Below are 7,500 nucleotides of genomic sequence, written 5' to 3' on the forward strand. Positions count from 1 at the left end.
CACTTGGGTTCCATCTCACGTGGGCATCCCTTTTAATGAACGAGCGGATGCTGTGGCTCGGCGTGCCCTTAATAGGACTCTAGAAGGCACTCCTGCAGAACATACTTATAATCATATCAAGGGCAGACTAAAACTCTGCACACAAAGCTCAATCGACTCTGCCATTGCCAGCTGCTATGAGAGGGGAGTCCAAGCTCTATCCACTATGTCCATGTTTCGCAAGACACCAATGTCACCTACGGTAGAACGAGTGCCTTATATGATCTTGTAATGCGTCTTAGACTAGGGTATAAATACTAGTGGGAGGTGAGTGGTGCCCCCCGAGCCTTGTGCTGTGTGCGCCAGGCCGGGAGGTCACACTCTACAACATTATGTCCTTGAGTGTCCTGCCATGGCCTGTTGCCGTCCACAAGGTATAAGTGATGTGCCTTCCCTTGTCGCCTGGTTCATTAATCATAACATTGTACCTGACATAATTCAAGAGTACCCAAAGTTTGCTGCCAGGTGGAAATTTAGGTAATTGCATGTGTGTATACCTACTCAGGAATATTATCAGTATTTACATTCTAATTCCTTTTTCTGTTAACTAACCTCGACATGTGTTTTTATTTTTGTTCAATGAAGAATGTTATTTTTTGTACCTAGCCTAGTCAGGGGTTTGTCTGCAAGACCAGCCATTCCCCTTTGTCGTATTCTACAATAAATATTTCAATTCAATTCAATTTCTCTAATTCTCTAGTGTTTTTTCTTAACATACTATTTAAAGGTGTAAGAGGTACGTTGTTTCTGCGTCCTATCTCAGTACTATCTGGGGCGCATTCCGCATACCATGAATATTTATACATGGACAGCTTGCGCAACTTCTTTTATAGTTAGCGTTCTCCTCGTCGTTTTCTTTCGTCATCTTCCTTTCTCCTTTTTCTTTCTCTACTCTGTCTTCCTTCCCATATCGCTATCTGCTTTTTTCTCTGCTTTTCTCTCTTTTATTTGTCTTGTTATTTTCCTTTTTCTTTCTCTACTCTGTCTTCCTTCCCATATCGCTATCTGCTTTTTCTCCTCTTCTTTTCTCTTCTTTTCTCTCTTTTATTTGTCTTGTTATTTTCCTTTTTCTTTCTCTACTCTGTCTTCCTTCCCATATCGCTATCTGCTTTTTTTCCTCTTCTTTTCTCTCTTTTATTTGTCTTGTTATTTTCCTTTTTCTTTCTCTACTCTCTGTCTTCCTTCCCATATCGCTATCTGCTTTTTTTTCTCTTCTTTTCTCTTTTATTTGTCTTGTTATTTTCCTTTTTCTTTCTCTACTCTGTCTTCCTTCCCATATCGCTATCTGCTTTTTTTTCTCTTTTCTCTTTCTTTTATTTGTCTTGTTATTTTCCTTTTTCTTTCTCTACTCTGTCTTCCTTCCCATATCGCTATCTGCTTTTTTTTCTCTTCTTTTCTCTCTTTTATTTGTCTTGTTATTTTCCTTTTTCTTTCTCTACTCTGTCTTCCTTCCCATATCGCTATCTGCTTTTTCTCCTCTTCTTTTCTCTTCTTTTCTCTTTCTTTTATTTGTCTTGTTATTTTCCTTTTTCTTTCTCTACTCTGTCTTCCTTCCCATATCGCTATCTGCTTTTTCTCCTCTTCTTTTCTCTTCTTTTCTCTTTCTTTTATTTGTCTTGTTATTTTCCTTTTTCTTTCTCTACTCTGTCTTCCTTCCCATATCGCTATCTGCTTTTTTTTCTCTTCTTTTCTCTCTTTCTTTTATTTGTCTTGTTATTTTCCTTTTTCTTTCTCTCATCTTTTTGTCTTGCCATTCAGCGTAGTTTTATTTTTCGTTTTCCTTTGCTTCCTTCTTTCCTTTCTCTTTCTTTCCCGTTGTCCTTCCTTCTTTTCTTTCTCCTCTTTCTTTCCCGTTTTCCTTCCTTCTTTTCTTTCTCCTCTTTCTTTCCCGTTTTCCTTCCTTTTCTTTCTCTTTCTTTCCCGTTTTCCTTCCTTCTTTTCTTTCTCTTCTTTCTTTCCCGTTTTCCTTCCTTCTTTTCTTTCTCCTCTTTCTTTCCCATTTTCCTTCCTTTTCTTTCTCTTTCTTTCCCGTTTTCCTTCCTTCTTTTCTTTCTCCTCTTTCTTTCCCGTTTTCCTTCCTTCTTTTCTTTCTCTTCTTTCTTTCCCGTTTTCCTTCCTTCTTTTCTTTCTCCGCTTTCTTTCCCGTTTTCCTTCCTTCTTTTCTTTCTCCTCTTTCTTTCCCATTTTCCTTCCTTTTCTTTCTCTTTCTTTCCCGTTTTCCTTCCTTCTTTTCTCTCTTTCTTTCCCGTTTTCCTTCCTTCTTTTCTTTCTCCTCTTTCTTTCCCATTTTCCTTCCTTCTTTTCTCTCTCTTTCTTTCCCGTTTTCCTTCCTTCTTTTCTTTCTCCTCTTTCTTTCCCATTTTCCTTCCTTCTTTTCTCTCTCTTTCTTTCCCGTTTTCCTTCCTTCTTTTCTTTCTCCTCTTTCTTTCCCGTTTTCCTTCCTTCTTTTCGTTTTTCCTCTTTCTTTCCCGTTTTCCTTCCTTCTTTTCTTTATCCGCTTTCTTTCCCGTTTTCCTTCCTTCTTTTCTTTATCCGCTTTAATTCTTTCCCGTTTTCCTTCCTTCTTTTCTTTATCCGCTTTAATTCTTTCCCGTTTTCCTTCCTTCTTTTCGTTTTTCCTCTTTCTCTCCCGGTTTCCTTCATTCTTTTTATCCGCTTTCCTTTTTCTTTCTCTCCCGTTTTCCTTCCTTCTTTTCTTTATCCGCTTTAATTCTTTCCCGTTTTCCTTCCTTCTTTTCTTTATCCGCTTTAATTCTTTCCCGTTTTCCTTCCTTCTTTTCTTTATCCGCTTTAATTCTTTCCCGTTTTCCTTTCTTCTTTTCTTTCCCGTTTTCCTTCCTTCTTTTCTTTCCCGTTTTCATTCATTCCTTCTTTTCTTTTTTCCTTTCTTTCCCGTTTTCCTTCCTTCCTTCTTTTCTTTCTCCTCTTTCTTTCCCGTTTTCCTTCCTTCTTTTCTTTCCCGTTTTCCTTCCTTCTTTTCTTTATCCGCTTTCTTTCCCGTTTTCCTTTCTTCTTTTCTTTCCCGTTTTCCTTCCTTCTTTTCTTTATCCGCTTTCTTTCCCGTTTTCCTTTCTTCTTTTCTTTCCCGTTTTCCTTCCTTCTTTTCTTTCTCCTCTTTCTTTCCCGTTTTCATTTCTTCTTTTCTTTCCCGTTGTCCTGATCCTTCTCTTTCTCCTCTTTCTTCCCCGTTTTCCTTTCTTCCTTCTTTTCTTCCTCCTCTTTCTTCCCCGTTTTCCTTTCTTCTTTTCTTTCCCGTTTTCCTTCCTTATTTGGTAAAGATTCGTTTTAGTACCGTGCCAGTATCTCATTACCTACTTTATGAAACATCAGTATCTCTTCATATATCTTTTCTACAAACCTTCAACAGTCATGGAATCGCTTTCAAAATCCAATACAAGGACTTTTTTTTACTCTTGAAAATAGGGGATACTGTTTACGAAAGCGTCGCCTCCTCTGGTGCTGGCCGCGGCGACGGTGGAAAATAGCTCGCAGAGGGTTTGGAGTGGGGGGACATTTAAACTACTCCAACCGGAGGGCACAATGCATTCAAGCTAGAAATCGAGCTAATAGGGTACTGGGATTTATTTCAAGGAGCGTAAGCAACAGAAGCCCCGAAGTCTTCCTCAAACTATATTTAGCATTAGTTAGACCTCATCTTGATTATGCGGTTCAGTTCTGGTCACCCTACTATAGAATGGATATCAAAATGTTAGAATCGGTGCAGAGGAGGATGACTAAGATGATTCAGGGGTTGAGAAACTTGCCATACGAGGAAAGACTCAAACAGTTAAACTTGCATTCTCTAGAAAGGCGAAGGGTGCGTGGAGACATGATCGAGGTTTATAAATGGATGAAGGGCTTTAATAAGGGAGACATTCATAAGGTTTTGTTGGTAAGAGAACCGGGTAGGACACGAAGTAATGGGTTTAAACTGGATAAATTCAGATTCAACAGGGACATAGGCAAAAATTGGTTAACTAACAGGGTGGTGGATGAGTGGAATAGGCTTAGCAGTCATGTGGTGAGTGCCAATACAATTGTCACATTCAAATATAGACTAGATAAATTCATGGACAGCGATATTAGGTGGGGTTAGATACACGGGAGCTTAGGGTCAAAGGAGCTGCCTTGTACAGGCCTACCGGCCTCTTGTAGACTCCTGCGTTCTTATGTTCTTATGTTCTTATGTTAACCGAGCTTTACGACCTGCTAACGAGGGGGGCTGCGCCCCCCTCGACCCCCCTTCTAACCAGGGGGGGGGGGGGCACAGCCCCCCCGGACCCCCCACACATGTATATGCGACTTATTTCTTCAAGGAGGTATTTCTCACAACACGGGCTGCACAGCCGCCGCGCCCGTCGCCAGAGCAAATCTGTTATTTTTATGCAAATACCGCGAATTTTATGATGGAGCATGAATGTAACCTAACCTAACTTTACCGAACTTAACAAAACCCTCTGCGAGCTATTTTGCGGCTGCGGCGGCACCACCGTCGCCGCGGCCAGCACCAGAGGAGGCGACGCTTTCGTAAACAGTATCCCTTATTTTCAAGAGTAAAAAAAAGTCCTTGAATTAGATTTTGAAAGCGTTTCCATGACGGTTGAAGGTTTGTAGAAAAGATATATGAAGAGATACTGGTTTTCTCTCTTTCTTGTTTTCCTTCCTTCTTTCTTTCTTTTCTTTCTTTCCTTCTCGTTCTTCTCCTTAAATAGCTCTCTAATGTTTCATTTATAACGAAGTAGAGGTAACGTCCTTCTTGCGTCTTACCTGAATACGATATGAGGCGTCTAACGTACTGTGAATATTTCTACGTAATGTCCCTCTTGTGAAACTTCTTAGTCACCCTTTTAGTCTTCGTTTTCTTCGTCACATTGACAGAAAATGAGCTTGAAGGGATAGACACAAATAGAAACCAGAGTCGTGTTACGAATAGTATATCCACGTTTATTTATATACGACCTCGTCCACGTCCTTCTCCTCCTCCTCCTCCTCTTCTTCATCCTAATCCTCCTCCTCTTCATTTCTCCCTTACACCTCCTCTTCCTACCTATTAACTATTAACTATTTATTACTGTCACCTTCCTTACTGAAATTGTACTGAAAGGACCGAGTTAGTCACTGGTTTTCGCTAACTATCCAGCAAACCGAAGAAATAGAGAAAATAAGGAAAGAGAGGAAAAGAGAGAGAAGGAGAACACGTACGATGAGAGAAGAAAAATGGGAGGAGATAAATTTGAAGTTACATGGAAGTGGAAACGAAAAGAAAAACGAGAAGGGAAGGGAAAAGAAGGGAAGGGAAGGGAAGAGAAGGGATGGGAAAGAAAGGGAAGGGAAGGGAAGGGAGTGAAAGGAAAGGGAAGGGAATGGAAGGGGAGTAAGGAAAGGGAAGAAGGGGAAGCTAGGGGAAGGGAAGAAGGGAATGCTGAAAATGAGAGGAACACAAAGAAAGGGAAGGAGGAGAGGAACACAAGAGAAAGAAATGGCAGATGGGAAGGAAAACAAGTGATGATAGCACAAAAACTGAGCTAGATCGGTGTCGCATGACCCTCCAACATCCCCCAACAATTTATATTATGCAACTAGGGGTCTAAAATGGAAAATGCTGAAAAATAAAGATGGCGTCACTATAAACACTTGTCTGCGCCACAACGGGCTGGGGCCAACCATCAGGCCCTACTATGAAGGCCTACCGGCGCTACAGGACAAGACGTGAGAAAAAAAATATATATATAATGCCATGTTGTAGGGTTCATCAGGGCTAACAAATGTTATTATACAATGTCATGTCTACAATGCACGGGTAAGCCAGGAAAACAACTTGAAGAGAACAAGAAGATGGACAAACTGTTGATCGGAGACGCCGATAAAAATATGAGAGAAAATGAAGCGAATATATTTTGGGGAGCTGTAGAGGTGACGAAACTAATATTTGCAACCAGGATATCAAAAGTAAATAAGCAAGCCTGTAATGACATAACTAGCATACAGCAATCCATACATAAATAACTCTTCGAGACACCTTTGTTATATATTGAACAAACGTTTTACTGGGCGTGTCGTATATCGCAAAGTGCCCAACACGACAGTATGTCCTCTCCGCTAACGCACTGGATATTAGTGAACCAATTAAACCCTTGCATTAACTCTGGCAAAGGGAATATGGAAGGATGGATAATGGAGGGAGTACGGGAAGGGAGGGGGGAGGCAGGACACACACACACACACACACACACACACACACACACACACACACACACACACGACCGTACTTTCTCATCCTATCACATTCTTCTCGCGTTCAAAAAAAGACACGTAGAGTTTTTCTGACCGCCTGAGAGAGAGAGAGAGAGAGAGAGAGAGAGAGAGAGAGAGAGAGAGACTTATTTCTCCCCCCTCCCCCCCACAAACCATTCCTTAGCCAAGATCAATATTCTTAAGTCCGATGTGTGTGTGTGTGTGTGTGTGTGTGTGTGTGTGAGAGAGAGAGAGAGAGTGAGAGAGAGTTTGCAAAGAGAAAATTAATGACAAGATGAATTATTACCTCTCTCTCTCTCTCTCTCTCTCTCTCTCTCTCTCTCTTGCCTAAAATTATCGTGCCAGAAAATTAATGTTATCTCGTGAACTGGGGTTACAAAACTCTCTCTCTCTCTCTCTCTCTCTCTCTCTCTCTCTCTCTCTCTCTCTCTCTCTGACGAAATTTAAGCCTCTGTTGACATTTCTTTCTTTCTTTCTTTTTCTTATCGATCTCTGTTTGTCTTCCCTTCAAAAATATGTTTCTGAAAGAGTTTATTTACCGAGAGAGAGAGAGAGAGAGAGAGAGAGGGACGAAGAAGGAAGGGGAAGGGAGGGGAAGGGAAGGAGAATAAAAGAAATAGGAAAGAAAAGAATGAAGAGGAAATAAAGGAAGGAAGGAGAGAGAGAGAGAGAGAGAGAGAGCAACACAAACACAACTAAACCAATTCAATCCAGACTTCAAAAGGAATAAAAAAAGTCCACCATCATATTACACAATTTTCTGTAAGCATCAAAAGTCAAACGAAAGTCTAATATTCACTAAACTTAACCCACAAAAAACAACTGGGCGACACAACAACGCATCAATATCAAATTAGCCCGCCGGAAAATTTAATTAGAACCGCATAAATAGATTATAAGGATATAAATTAAGACCAAAAAGCGACATCTGGCAACTACAGATCATGATGTAAACAAAGAGTTGCCAGATAGCGCCAGAGAGAGAGAGAGAGAGAGAGAGAGAGAGAGAGAGAGAGAGAGAGAGAGAGAGTAATTTGTTTCAATCGTGGTTGGGACATGGGTTCTCTCTCTCTCTCTCTCTCTCTCTCTCATGGATACAAATTTCAGCACAGAAGCATGGCGCCACCTGTCCTCGTCCTCCTCCTCCTCTTCCTTTAACCTTTACCAGATGTCGCAAAAACTGTAAAACCTCCTCCTCCTCTCTTA

General features: G+C 40.9%; 1 protein-coding gene across 7 annotated transcripts in view; it reads right to left on the reverse strand.

The window, feature by feature from the left end:
- LOC126986188 (protein NDRG3-like) overlaps window positions 1-7,500 on the reverse strand; it is an 86,515-nt gene that overhangs the window by 54,772 nt on the left and 24,243 nt on the right. The window lies entirely within an intron of this gene.

The sequence above is a fragment of the Eriocheir sinensis genome, chromosome 61 (genome assembly GCF_024679095.1).
Source record: "Eriocheir sinensis breed Jianghai 21 chromosome 61, ASM2467909v1, whole genome shotgun sequence".
Classification (NCBI taxonomy): Eukaryota; Metazoa; Arthropoda; class Malacostraca; order Decapoda; family Varunidae; genus Eriocheir; species Eriocheir sinensis.